At 36.8% G+C, this 13175-nt stretch overlaps 1 protein-coding gene across 6 annotated transcripts in view; it reads right to left on the reverse strand.

Annotated features, from left to right (window-relative positions):
- The window catches only part of FER (FER tyrosine kinase), a 179308-nt gene that overhangs the window by 163033 nt on the left and 3100 nt on the right, over positions 1-13175 (reverse strand). For 4 of the 6 annotated variants that reach the window (XM_068927396.1, XM_068927401.1, XM_068927400.1 and 1 more), the window contains exon 2: positions 3011-3118. The gene's annotated coding sequence lies outside the window, so the exon portion shown is untranslated. Of the gene's footprint in view, positions 1-3010; positions 3119-11955; positions 13124-13175 lie in introns of those variants that run through there. The other 2 variants (XM_068927398.1, XM_068927397.1) reach the window with 2 other exon arrangements.

Genomic DNA, 13175 nt, shown 5'->3' on the forward strand with positions numbered 1-13175 from the left:
ATGGTTAGGAGCTCTGTCGAAAAAGAGCAATACTAAATAAAGGATTTGTCATTTTTAGTTGTAGTAACGATAATATTTTTACAGTTAAAGTTTAGGAACAGTCTTGGAAAAACACTAATATTTTAGCAAGATGAAGGAAAGAAAGAAAAAAATCTTAAAGCATCTACTTTTCAACGTGACTGGTGCTTCTTATTTTTTGACACCCTTTAGATCTATATCTACCTTTGCGACCAAGCTGATTTTTCTCCTACCACATACCTAAGAGTTGTGAGAAAAACTAGTATCTTTACTTTTTTAGCTTCCAGAATCACAACAGATAGGAGCTGAATCTCAGGACCAAGCCTGACCCTGTACTACTAGCAGAGTGCTGTTTTTCTTTTCTTTTACCCTAGCCTCCATCTTTTACTTGAAAAGCAAGAGGGTGAGGGATGGAGGAAGTATTCTCAGCATCTTTCAGTCAGCTTCTACTGACTATGGAGCCATAAGATCACAAAAAATCAATAGAACAGAAGATCCAATAACATTGCTCTCCAGCTTGCCAAGTCTCCCTTCAGTAAGTAAGGATTAGTTTTTTCAGCTTACATTGTGAGATGCCTGCATACATAGACAATAGCTGGCATCAATATATACGAGTATTTTTCCAGATTTGATATTCACCAGCGTACACAGATGACTTCATAGATGCCTTAGTGGGTCAGACCAATGATCCATTTAGACCAGTGCTCTGCCTCTAACCGTGGCAACAGGAGATGCTGTTTAAGGACAGTGAGCAAGCCTGTCTGCTATTCGTGGTCTGTTCCTCTTGTGCTTCCCCACAACCACAGTTACTGGATTAGGGAAGAAATATTAGTGGTTCCATTTTTTTTTTGCTTCTCAACACAGTATTATAATGGTAGTGCTGAACACGCAAGACAAAGATTCTTACCCAGATTTTGCAACCACAAACTAGAGGTAAAACTGAGAAGCGCAAAACAAAACCTAAATTCAGAAAAGATTTACTATGGAACCAGTAGGAGATAAGGAAAGGTACTTCCTACTCCAATGCAGAAAACATGGAAAAAAAAAAAAAGAAAAAAGGCATGAAAGTAGGAAAAACCTGTTTCTCAAAAAAAAAAAAAAAAGAAGAACATTTTATCTTAGAGGAAAGGACAAAAAGTAGAGACTGGCATCATGCTTTAAATTAGCTAGATGAAGAACTGATGACTACCAACACATGAAATCACAAATTACTACAGAAGGGAACCTTCAAGAATTGCTTACCCTTACTGTAAATAAGTCTTTCCTTTCATAGATGCCCACGATGTTTATTTCTTTTTCCACAAGTGAACAATGCTTGCATAATTTGACATGTCAGTGAAGTCTCAAACAGAGGTCTAGCACGTTTTGCAAAAGCAGCAAAATCCCAGTGGCACCAGACAGTGCAACTGAGTTCCAGCTAGTTTAATCTTTATTTTGAAATCAGATGTAATCTCACTATAAAATTACTGGATGTGAAAATTAGCCATCAATATTTGGTAAGTATGAACAGTTAAAATATATTCCAGAGCCAATTCTAAGAAAGTAGGACATAATTTTTTTAAGATTCCATTTCAAAATAACAAAGACAAGTAAATTACCAATGTACATTTAATAATATACTGCGAATGAGGAACCATTCCTTGAATAGTTCAGAATTTAAGTTACCAAATATGGTCTATGAGTGATCTCAATCACTACCACCAAGAGTAAGATTCCAAACTAAGCAGTGTTAAATTTTGCCAGTATGTCACTGAAAATCTTCAATAACAGTCACATAATTCTTCAGTACTGAAACAAACAGAGCCAGTATTCCAGCATTAGTAGTCTTCCTGGAATCAGCAACAACTCTGAAGAAAGTACTTTTCACATCTACATCTAATTTAAAGACTGCAACCCACCCTGGCCACATGTGAATGACCCATACTGGGTCAGATCACTGGCCCATCTAGCCTTGTATCCTGTGTCTCTGACAACCACCAAAAGCAAACGAGTAGGGAAGAATAGAGCACTTATAAAACAATACTTACTCGGAATATTCTCCTGCCCTTGCAACAACTTGTGGCTCATGGATTCTATTATATATTGCCATGAAACGTATCTGGGAATGTGACTGTTAATCTTAAAATGATGGATCCACGTGCACCAGTTGAAACTTATAGTTAATAATCTGAATGACAGCCCACATATTTAGAGCTTTCCACGCCAAGGTAGGCAACTGATAAACCACAAACCAGAAGCAAGCCTGGCCTCCAGTTTAATTCAGAACAGGGTAGCACAGCACACCTGGACCCTCAAGAAGGAGGAATATGGAATGGGAATGGTACGCTGAGAGGATCACACTGGCTCGTGATCAACTCCTATTCTATCAAATCCCATGATCCTAAACCTACACGGGCTCCAAGTCAGCATGGTACATATTTTGCAGCCCTATTCAAAACATTCAGATTAATCAGAAAAGAGAAAAGGAAGAGGACTTGGATTCAGGAGAAACAGATGCTCAAATTCAAGGCTTTAGAACAGATTTAAACACATTTACAACAGGTGATCAATTTTCAAGACAGTCTATCTCAGTTTCTGAATATGAAGTTTACAGTAGTTATACTCCATTAAAAAAGGAAAACAATCATTCTTATCCCTTCCCCTATGCCCCAAATAAAAATTAGACTATTAAATGATTGAAATATGTAATTGAAATTGAATAATTGAAAAGATCTACTCCCGGAACGTACAAGAAAGACCATGAAACATAAGACACATACTTTAGCTATCATTTCTTTAGACTAATCACATATTCAAACTATTGTCTATATATGCATTTGATGCTAGCTGTATGAAACATCAACTGAGTTAATAAGTTCACTGAGTTAACATGTTACGTGGTAATCTAAAGGTGGCCTGATCACCTCAAAATCGGTCTGAAATACTGGTTTATCCAAGGCAAACAAGCAGCTTATTCGCAGGAAAGCATTCCTGCAAAACACAGCTCACATACCTTAACAAATTTTCTCTGAAAAACGATCCTTCGTACACTTTTCTTTATACCAGCAGCTGCTGCTTCTGACTTTCACTTTCCAGAATATTCTTTTGTTTTCTAGGAACTCTGTGAAAGAAAAAGAGATCATATATAGTTTTTTTTTACTTTGTTCCAGCATTTACTTTACAATACGTTGCAAAAATTCAATTCTGATATGTTGCTTTGCATTTTCAGATTATTATCAGAAGATAGATTTAAAAAAAATACAGTTGGAAGGAAATAGGAAGAGCAAAGATTCCTCAAGTAGGAATTTGCGAGTAGTATTATGCTATCACTTCATACACACGATTTTGAGGCTAGAAATAATTTTGCCTATACAAAACTTCTATATGGAGCTCAAGACAGTTATCTTTTAAAGTTATTGGAATTTCTTTTCTTATGATGGAGTGTATTATACCTGGAAAATCAGATAAATTCATTTATTTGTGAACATATGAATTCTGCCCTTGATAAAACGAAAAGGAAGCCAGTTAATAAGGAAAGGAGAAGCATGGGTGATTAGAAGATATTATAAGGCAAAGAAAGTTAATAGCAGTATTTTCAAAAGACTGTAAAGAAACAAGTGGCAAGTGTGAAAGTGACCATGACACTGAAATTTCTTTACAAATTCTCAAATTACTCCAATACCTTGAATAGCAAGAGGTGAGAGAGTTAAAAAGACTGCAGCACTCAAAATTCAAGCTGCAACTGGAGAACACAAATTCTGTGAAGCAAACTGAGAAATGAGGCTGGATCTTTGCAGTTCTGTTATTTTTCTTATTTTCATATACAAGCTTTGCATACTGCTTGTAGCTGCCAGCTAATCTGTATAAGCCACTTCTGGATCAATTAAGTGTTCACATACAATCTTGTACCAGTTTAAAATTAAATCTTTAGATGAGGCATTCTATATTTGTTTAGCCGTGCCTTTTAAGAAATTAAATACATTAAACAAAACTGAAAAGAGAGACAGACTCAGTGTGGAAGGGTGAAGAAAAGAGAAGTGCTTTGCAGATTTCCATTATTTAAAACAAAGCACCAGGGTTAGTTTTAGTTCCTACTCAAACAGACATTATTTAGGATTACTTTCAGTTTACTTAGTGACATGCTAGAAACTAAGCGCTTCCTAATACAAATACAAAACCTCCACTTCTCCATGACCAAAAATAGGAAAGGCTCTAAGTGATGCTTGCATTCAGTTACTTCAAGGAAACAGCAGCTATGCAGGCAAATACGAAAGGAGATAACTAACACATCAGGCTAGAAACATTACAAAATTCACCACACGTTTAATACCAGATGCACAAATTCTTGTGAGAAGTTCCAAAAATCAAAATTCAATTACATAAGAGTAAAACATTATGGTAAATTTGGTTCCAGTCCTCCCATCACAAACACAAACCAGGCAGAAACAGCAGAACACCACTAGATAGTAACAGGTTTTCCCCCCCTTTCTTAGTGTTAATGGTACTCATGAAAGCGAAAGCCTGGTTACCACCAGCACCTGAAGATTTTAAGCACATGTCAAAGAACTGCAGGTGGTTAAATGCTCCTTTCTGAAAACCCCATTTATTAACATAAATTACGGATTGGTGCCACTCAAAAAGCCCAGACAAACTGTATCTTCTGCTCTCTGCACACAGAAGAAAACCACAATGTTCTTCATTATATATCCTATTACATACGTAAGAAAAGACATTTTTGTTCGTCAATTTAAAAACAAAATGCAAAGCCAACTTCCCTTTATAATCACTTCAGTTACAGCTGCCTTTTCATATACATGTCCACATTTCCATCTGCATAGAAGTCACCAGTAGGATTTAAAAGTCCAAACCGAACACTGGTTATACAAACTCTTTCTCATACCGGAGTAATTGATGGGGTATACTAGCTAAAACAGGGAAGTACAATGAACTTTTTCCAGCAAACTATACAGCTACTTGTAAGAGAGCAATAAAACATTACAGAACAAAATTCCTGTTGCTGTCTCCGGGCTTGAACATAGCAGAATCTCATAGTTACAGACAGCTTGCTACCTCAATGTAACCATGGTCAAAGGAATAAAATATAAGATATATTTTTTTAAAAGGGAGTTAAAAGAAGAGAAGGTTACAGGAGAAAAGCCAGACAAATTCTTGTCTTCTGAAATTACTGCTGAGGCAGTAAAAGCCAATCCCTCACCTGATCCTCTTTGTACGGGGGAATATATATGGTATTCTCTCAAGCTGAAGCACCAGTAAAGCATGTAAAAAATATCAATTGAATGATGAGGATTCACCAGAACCAGACACTATTCAATAGAAGCGTTTAAGGACCAAGGCTGAAATGGCCATTCTACTAATTCTGCACAAACTTAGGGTTAAGGTGACCTAATCAAAGACAAATGGAGTACAACATAGAGTCTGACTTCCACACTAGACAAAGTGGTTAAAACTATAATAAAAATTTTTAGACCAAAACAATGGTGGTGGTAGGGAACAACTCAGCTTTTGTACTGGAAAGTCATGCTTCCCCACTTTTCTTTGAAGGAGTCGAGGAGCAGATGGGCAAAGGTGTTACAAGTAGTAGTGAACAAAATAATTCTAAAAAGTTTCTGTTGAAGTGTCTCATGGAGAGCTCTTACAGAAATGAAGATCATGAGGATTCAGATTTCACAAAGATTCACAAGGGAGGGAGTCACAAGCCTCAGGAGAATCAGTGCTAGGACCTGTACTGCTGGTCAGAACGGCCACCTTAATATTTATCATTTCACGTATCATCTGTGCTTAAGCTTGCAAATGATACGTGATTATAATGAGTAAGTAAAACCTCATGAGACTTGATTACAGAGAGCTGCAGAAGAATACAGAGCAACAGGCATATGAAACAGCAGGTGAAATTTCACATCAATAAATCCAATATAATACATCAGGAGGGAGAATTCTAGCCACATAGCACACAGCGCTGTGTGCTAAGTTGTTTAATGCCACTCAGGAAGATGGTCTTGCATTCTCTGAACATACTTCTTTGAAAACATTTGTTCAATACTTAGCAGTGGTCAGGTTAGAAACCATCCAGAATATGAGATCTTTATGAAAGGAAGAAAGAAAATAACATGTTCTTATGGAGCTGATAAATTCATGGTTCTCTTGTATCTTTTATTTATTCTATCTCAAGAAAAACAAAGCATCAGAAAAACACGGGCAATATTGATCAGAGTATGGAACAGTTTCTGCACAAAGAAAGTGAAGAGAATTTTTTAGCTTGCAAAACAAACAACTAATGGGAAAGCCTCAGATTAAAGTATAAAAAAGTGACAGCACAAAGCGACACGATATGTCAAATGTTTGAAGCATTTCCCAGAAGAACATAGGAACACAGGAATTTTTAAAAAGTTGTTCTTAAGTAATTCTTCACCTAGTACATAATTACATGAGAGAACTCAATGGCTCAAGACATTTTTGAGGCCAAGAAATAAGCAGGTTCAAAATTATTACACAAATTCATGAAAAAAGGTCTGTTAAATACAACGCAGCTTCCATCTCGGGATGTCTCTAAGCCACAAAAGCAGGAAAGCTACGTCAGAGCAACTATCATCTCACACCTGTGGCATCTTTCCCTTTTTTTCTGATAGTAGCCAGCAGCAGAAACACAATATTGAGCTAGACAGACTTCACTTGATTGCACACAGCATTCCTCACAGTACGCTTTCATTCTCTTACCCTGCAGCTGTATGAAGACAAGGATTTTTCCAGCACCTCTTGCAGTTGCGGTCTTATTAAAAATACATGAGAATAAGAAACAGTGAACTGCATCAAAGAATAGGATGTATAGTCATCAGTACTACAAAAACAAAATCTAAACCAGATAAAAGCCCAGGAAATAACCTTTAGACTCTCTCTGTTTAGAAATAAATGGTTGGAGCTATATCACCTTTCCTTCCTTTTTTTCGGATGCACCGGGTTTTCATTGACCTGTTGGAATTTTCTTCACACATGCAAATGAAAGTAATAGATGCAATAAAAGTAATTTACTAAGAGATTCACAAATAAAAAACTGCACATGACCTAAAGACTCCATCTAATTCCTTTTCCTACAACCGAAGAGCCACATATACCTGCCTGGGGCAGGAAGATTTATGTCAAGCCTCAATCTTCTCAGTCTGACCTAGTATTCCACTGCCCTTAGCATTTGAAAGCATCTCCTGATGCCCAAATTTTATCTTCAGGTAAGTAAATCTATGCTCCAGGTAAAACCCCTTACTGAAGAACAGTGAGAATGGAGTATCCCCTTTTTTGCTGAAGCAATCCCAATTCTTTTAATCTTTCATTTAAGATCATTATATTCTAGACAATTGCTGTCCTCTGAACTCTGAACAGTCGTTCCCCATCTCTCTTGGGATTCCGAGCCTAGAAGAGTGGCGGACTGGAGGATCTACCAACTCTGAGAAGAGCAGAGATTACCATAAGTGTCTTTTAAGTGCTTGTCTAAGTACATTGACCTTTTCCACAACAGCATGATATTAAGTCTTTCTTTCTTTGTGATCCACAAATCCCAGGTCCTTTTCTACAGGACTGCTCCCTAGCCTGTTATTTCCCTATCTTGTATCTGTGCAAGTCCTGCCTACAGGTAACACGCTGTAGTTGTGCTTACTGAACTACACCCTACTTTATTATAGATGATGTCTCCAATTTGTCAAGATTCTTCCAAATTTGAATCTCATTCTCCACCACGCTTGCAGTCACTCCCAGCCTCCTATTGTCCGCAAACTTTCTCAGCATGGTCTTTATTTTGTCATCTTAGGTCTCTTGCGAAAACAATGCAATGCTAAGAGATGTAGGCAATCCCCCAGCATTTTGGTAGTGAAGCATGTGGCATGTGCTCTTCTTTGGGTGTTGTTACCCAACCAGTTTTGTATCCCCATCCTGTAGCAGATTCTCACAGACACAGATAAATAGCAAGGCTCAAGACTGCATTTCATCAGGCAGAAGAGTAGAAGAAAGTGAAGGCAGTGACAGGTTAACAACAGCAGAGTTAGGATGGCTGCCACAAGGCATATTTTGCCACTGTGTCTCAGGACTCAGCGCAGCACCCAAGTTCAGCTCAGAAAAAGTGAGTACCACGTGTTAGAAAATAATACGTGCATCCACATCTCATTTAAAAACTGAATATGCACCCAGTTTCTTTCTTACCTTCCAGGTGCTTACAGATAAAGATTTGGATTTTTCCAGGAATTAATAATAATAGTTAATTAAGCTCCAGGCTATAAATAAAACTGAAGAAAAGTAAGGCCTTGATAAAGACAGAGGATCTGACTGATGAACTTTCATTGAACTCTGAATTCTGCACTTTTGTAGTGCTTGTTCACCCCCATGCTTCATGTTAATGGAAGAATAGATTGAACACACTGAGGCGGATAAAAATGATTGTAAGTTAGCAGACATTATGCTCAAATGTCTCCAGTGCTCTCTGCGCTATTTTTCTTTCCACAGCCATATTCTTATGGTGTTCCTTCTATCATAGCTAAAACATACCTTCCAAAACTGCAATGGGTAGTTTCCATAATTTCTGAGGAACAACTCCAGATTGTCAGACAGACTATTTTATTCTCAAGTGTTTCAGAGACTGCAAAAATGTCAATACTGCTGTACAGGTATCACTGCCCCATCTTTCCAAGCAGTACTAATCCAAACTAAGTACTAAACTCTCTCAACTTTTTCTACAGGTATATGAATACATATGAATATATAAGCTGCATATGAAGACCAAGGCATAGTCAAAACCACGATTTATTGTAGCAGGAAAGACTCTCATATGCCACCATGGACTAACACCAAGCTAATTTCCTCTTCTCTTCTTAGAGCTTCTCCAAAACTCATCTAATGGCTGCATGTTTCAACTCTGAAAATCGAATACTAGAAGAAGCTTCTTCCAGAACCACTGTGTTAAATGTGGAAATTTAAGAACCGCTACAGAGTACCTGCAATCCACAGGACATGCAAAATACTTTTAAAGGACTAGAAGCATTTTCATTTTTCTACTGGCCCCACATCAGCTAGAATTTCTCTCCTGTTGTCCAAACAATTACATTAAAAAGCAGTCATTAGTGTGTAACATATGATCATATTGGTCTCTTCAGGAGAAAAATAGTCCAGTTCCAAGTATTTATCACTCTGAAAAGAAATTCAAAGAGCAGCCAGGTTGTTTCTTTTTCTTTCCTCCTTCATTAAACTAATCACATCCTTCTGCTTCATTAAACTCTGCTCAGTTAACTCATTGTTCATTCAGTCTTCTTGAGGTCACTTACTTCCTTGACATCATTATGTCATATTTAATGTAATTCTACTACATTGTAGGTCTATCTAGAAAACTAGTGACTGTTTCCCCATAAGGAACAGAGTCCTGACCTCCTCACTCCCACTAGCTGATGTTCCAAACTGCTGCATTGCAGGAAATATAAAATATAACGTGATTCAGTGTTGCCTGAAGTTTGTATTTGTCTTTCCTGAGCTGAGTGACTTTTCCCCAACATGCTCCTCATCTGAAAAGACATATTCATTGAGATTACTTTCTTTTAAATGGGATAAAGTAATTCCCACTATAAAACTACAAGCACCAGTAAGACTAGAACGAGGATTTGCACCATCTCAAAAAACTTTCTTGGAATGCAAAATCAGGTGCTCAACAAATTTCAACACATTTGTGTTTTGAGAGAGAACTTTTCAAGATACATGAGAAAACCTACCCGTCTTCTTAGATCCAGTCAGTTCTGTTTGGATATCAGCAGCCTTCCCAGTTACAAAGAATGCTTTCTCTAAAAGGCATTATTTTCATTTGCAAAGATATAAATGGAACAAGCTCTAATTAACATATATTCTAACAGGTAGCTAAAAGTTGTGGATGTTTTACTTTTCAGCTCTCTGGAAAAATGGTGCTCAAGTGCAAATGAGAGAAATTGTACTTCTGTATTTGCAGTTTTCAGGACATGGAGCCAGAAGTAAAGAGATTCTTCATATGGACTTTTATTTACACGCATAAGAGTAAGCCTAATTTAACTTGATCACAACAGGCACTACTTTCTTTCTCGCTCTCTTTTTTTTTTTTTTTTTTTTTTTTTAAAACTTCAGTCTTTCATTCAGCATGATATCACAGGTATTCTTTCCAGAAATCATGCAAGCAGCTAACTTTTCATTCATGAGACTAACATTCTTTAGTACGTAACACTATTCACAGATATTCTTGGGAAAAAAAGCTTTTGAATGATAAGACTGTTTGTATTGTAGGCAAGAATTATTTAAATCCCTCTGGGAATCCTTGCTTTACTGTACTCGGAGACACTTGAAGGGAATTTGACTAATTGCATCTTTAACCTTGAAATCCCCACTTAATTTCAGAAAAATAATGTAGGAAGACACAAGCAGATGTCTCTTAACATTTCATTTTTAGAACAGGAAGGCTTAATCCCCACTTTGGAAACAGCTAAGTCTGTAACGTGTTTGTGGACCACACTGCAGACACATTGCAGAATCATTTGGAAGATTACTTAAGATAGATGTCAACCAAGTATAGTAATCTAGCAGCTTCAGATTTACTAACCACATCCACAGGTTAGAGTTTTCCTGCTCAAATTTCAACATTTACTCACTCTAAAGAGGCAGACTTGGATATAAAAAGGTCTTCCTGTATCTTTGTTATAGATCTTTACAATTCTTTGCTTTTGCAATTGTGCACTTCGCTGCTAACTTTTTTTTTTTGTACTTGGCAAACCAGATACTTCTATTTATTTGGTGAACTGAAGTTACCATACCTCCTGAACTAGCAAACAAACGTATCACAGAAATGATGAAAAAGAGTCTTCTCTTTGGACAAAATATGCCATTCATGGTTTCAACATGCGAACAACACACACCAACAATAAACAAGTATATGTTTCTCTGCTTCCATGCTTTTTATCTTTTAATCAGTAAAATTTCAAAACAAAACAATGCATAAAGGGTGCTCCAGAGTTGTATGATTTTCCTTAAAATTGGCTACAAAAGTATTTCTCACAACATCTTGCTGAAGGCACAGGACAAATGTTTTTAAAAATCGTTATTTATTCACAGTACTTGCTATCATTGTTCAAGCTGTCACATTTAAAAACTTGGCCACTTCATTTCACTACATCCCAGATCTGGAACTCTTGAAACTTCCCCAGGATACTAAAAGTCAAGATACTATTACGAATTCATACACTTTTCAATGCAGAAACTACCACTTGGAAATCAAATGCTATCTCAAGGAAACCCAAAACACTAAAAAAAGAAAAAAAAAACAAACAAAACGATAGCTTTTGGGTAACACACAAAAGCTATATTTTAACAGACAAACTGGCAGTATACCCCTACCTACTAGAGTTTAGCAAACTTTTAGGATTTAATAGCAAATATGACAAGTTTTAGGTATTCAAAGTTTAGCAAGGTTCATCTTAATATCGTGTTCTTATTTGCTGATAGGTTCCCCCAGGGTGAAATCTGTGGTTTGCTAGGAGAATCTCACCAGCTGAGCCATTTTTAATATATTATTTGTATTACAGCACCAAATAAGCAACAAACTTAGTCCTGCCTGTATTAAAACATAGGTAATGACCTATGCCCCATCCCTCAGGTCTGTTTCATGCAGAGAAAAACAACTTCTTATTGCCATTCTTAGTTGAAACAGCAAACACTCTAAACACAATCACACTGCCAATGTATGGAATAAGATTTCCCAAATTTTTTTTTTTGAAGAAAAAGTTATCTACAGACAGAGCTAGAAAAAACACAACAAAGCTGACCAATCAAGTAGTGAAATTAACAGATTCACAAATTGAGGACAAAAACCTAAATTCTACTCTCTTCGAAATATTATGTGATCATGCAATTACTTCCATACTACTATTCTCCATAAACGCCCGACTCATTTACCAGAGGATGGAAGACTCTGGGTTGACTCAGCATTCCATCCGAGGGGCTCCTCTTCACAACTCATCACACTCATTGCCACAGTCGTACATCTTCCAGGTTCTGAACAGGCAACTTCAGGGAACAAAGGCCTCGTGATAAATGCAGTTCAATACTATTCTGGAATCTGTTTTTGCTTCTGCCATAGATTTCTTGCATAATCTGCAGTAAATCACAAACTTTTCACAGGTTGTCCCTTCTTAACGGGTACTTGATTTTTCCTTAGGTCTTTATCATTATTTATTTTGATACTTAATTTCTTAATGTTTTAGTTCCTCATATTAACATAAACAGCTTCCAAACCCATAATATGAAAAAGGGTTGGGAAGCATTAAGATTGAATGATGAAAGTAACATAAGAGTTTGTGAAAGAATCATCTTTAGATCAAAATTTGAATACCTTACAGAAAAGTGTGTAGCATATGATAAAATATCAAGTAGTTACTTAAAGTATTTTAATTACTGGCACTTATGACAGGGGTTCCAAGTGTACAGCAATACTGTGCAAGCAATATCACAAAGCATATCTGAAGGCCAGATTAAGACTGTACAGGCAATCTTCATTTCATTTTTTCCCTTATCAGTCACAAGTCTGATGGGATAATCTTAATGCAGAAATGCGTCACGGAAATATTTCACAGTATACTACTAGAGCTATTACTGTATATTCATCCAAATAGGAAAATAAATTCAAGACTTCGCTCAGGTAGTAACTTTCCCCGCAGCAGAAAGGAAAAGCAATCGAATTAGAAAGCCTAACGAAAGATCCTCGCTGCTCAAGGCACAAGTTGACAACATAGAGAAGATACAGCAACCGGAGCAAGGTTCTTGGAAGCCAATTAATAAATTTCAAAGATTAGGAATTCTGACAACCTAGTGCAACCAGCAAGAGAGCTGTCACTGAACCACAATACAGTTATAGCAGTGTATGGACACAACTCTTCATACTCATATTACTGGTACATGTGCAATAAGCTGGTTAGTAACAAGTTCAGATGTGAGAAAGTGAGTTAGAAATTGTTTGCAGTTAAATAGTTCAGCGTTTTCCTGTTAGCATAAAAAGGTGGCAATACAAAGGAAACTGGTGACTACATACCATGTGGTGACTCAAGATCCAAAGTAGAACAACCACCTTATAAAGCACAATATGAGCACTCAGGTTAGTAACAACCTTAAGCCTTAAT

Source organism: Struthio camelus, chromosome Z (genome assembly GCF_040807025.1).
Source record: "Struthio camelus isolate bStrCam1 chromosome Z, bStrCam1.hap1, whole genome shotgun sequence".
Lineage (NCBI taxonomy): Eukaryota > Metazoa > Chordata > Aves > Struthioniformes > Struthionidae > Struthio > Struthio camelus.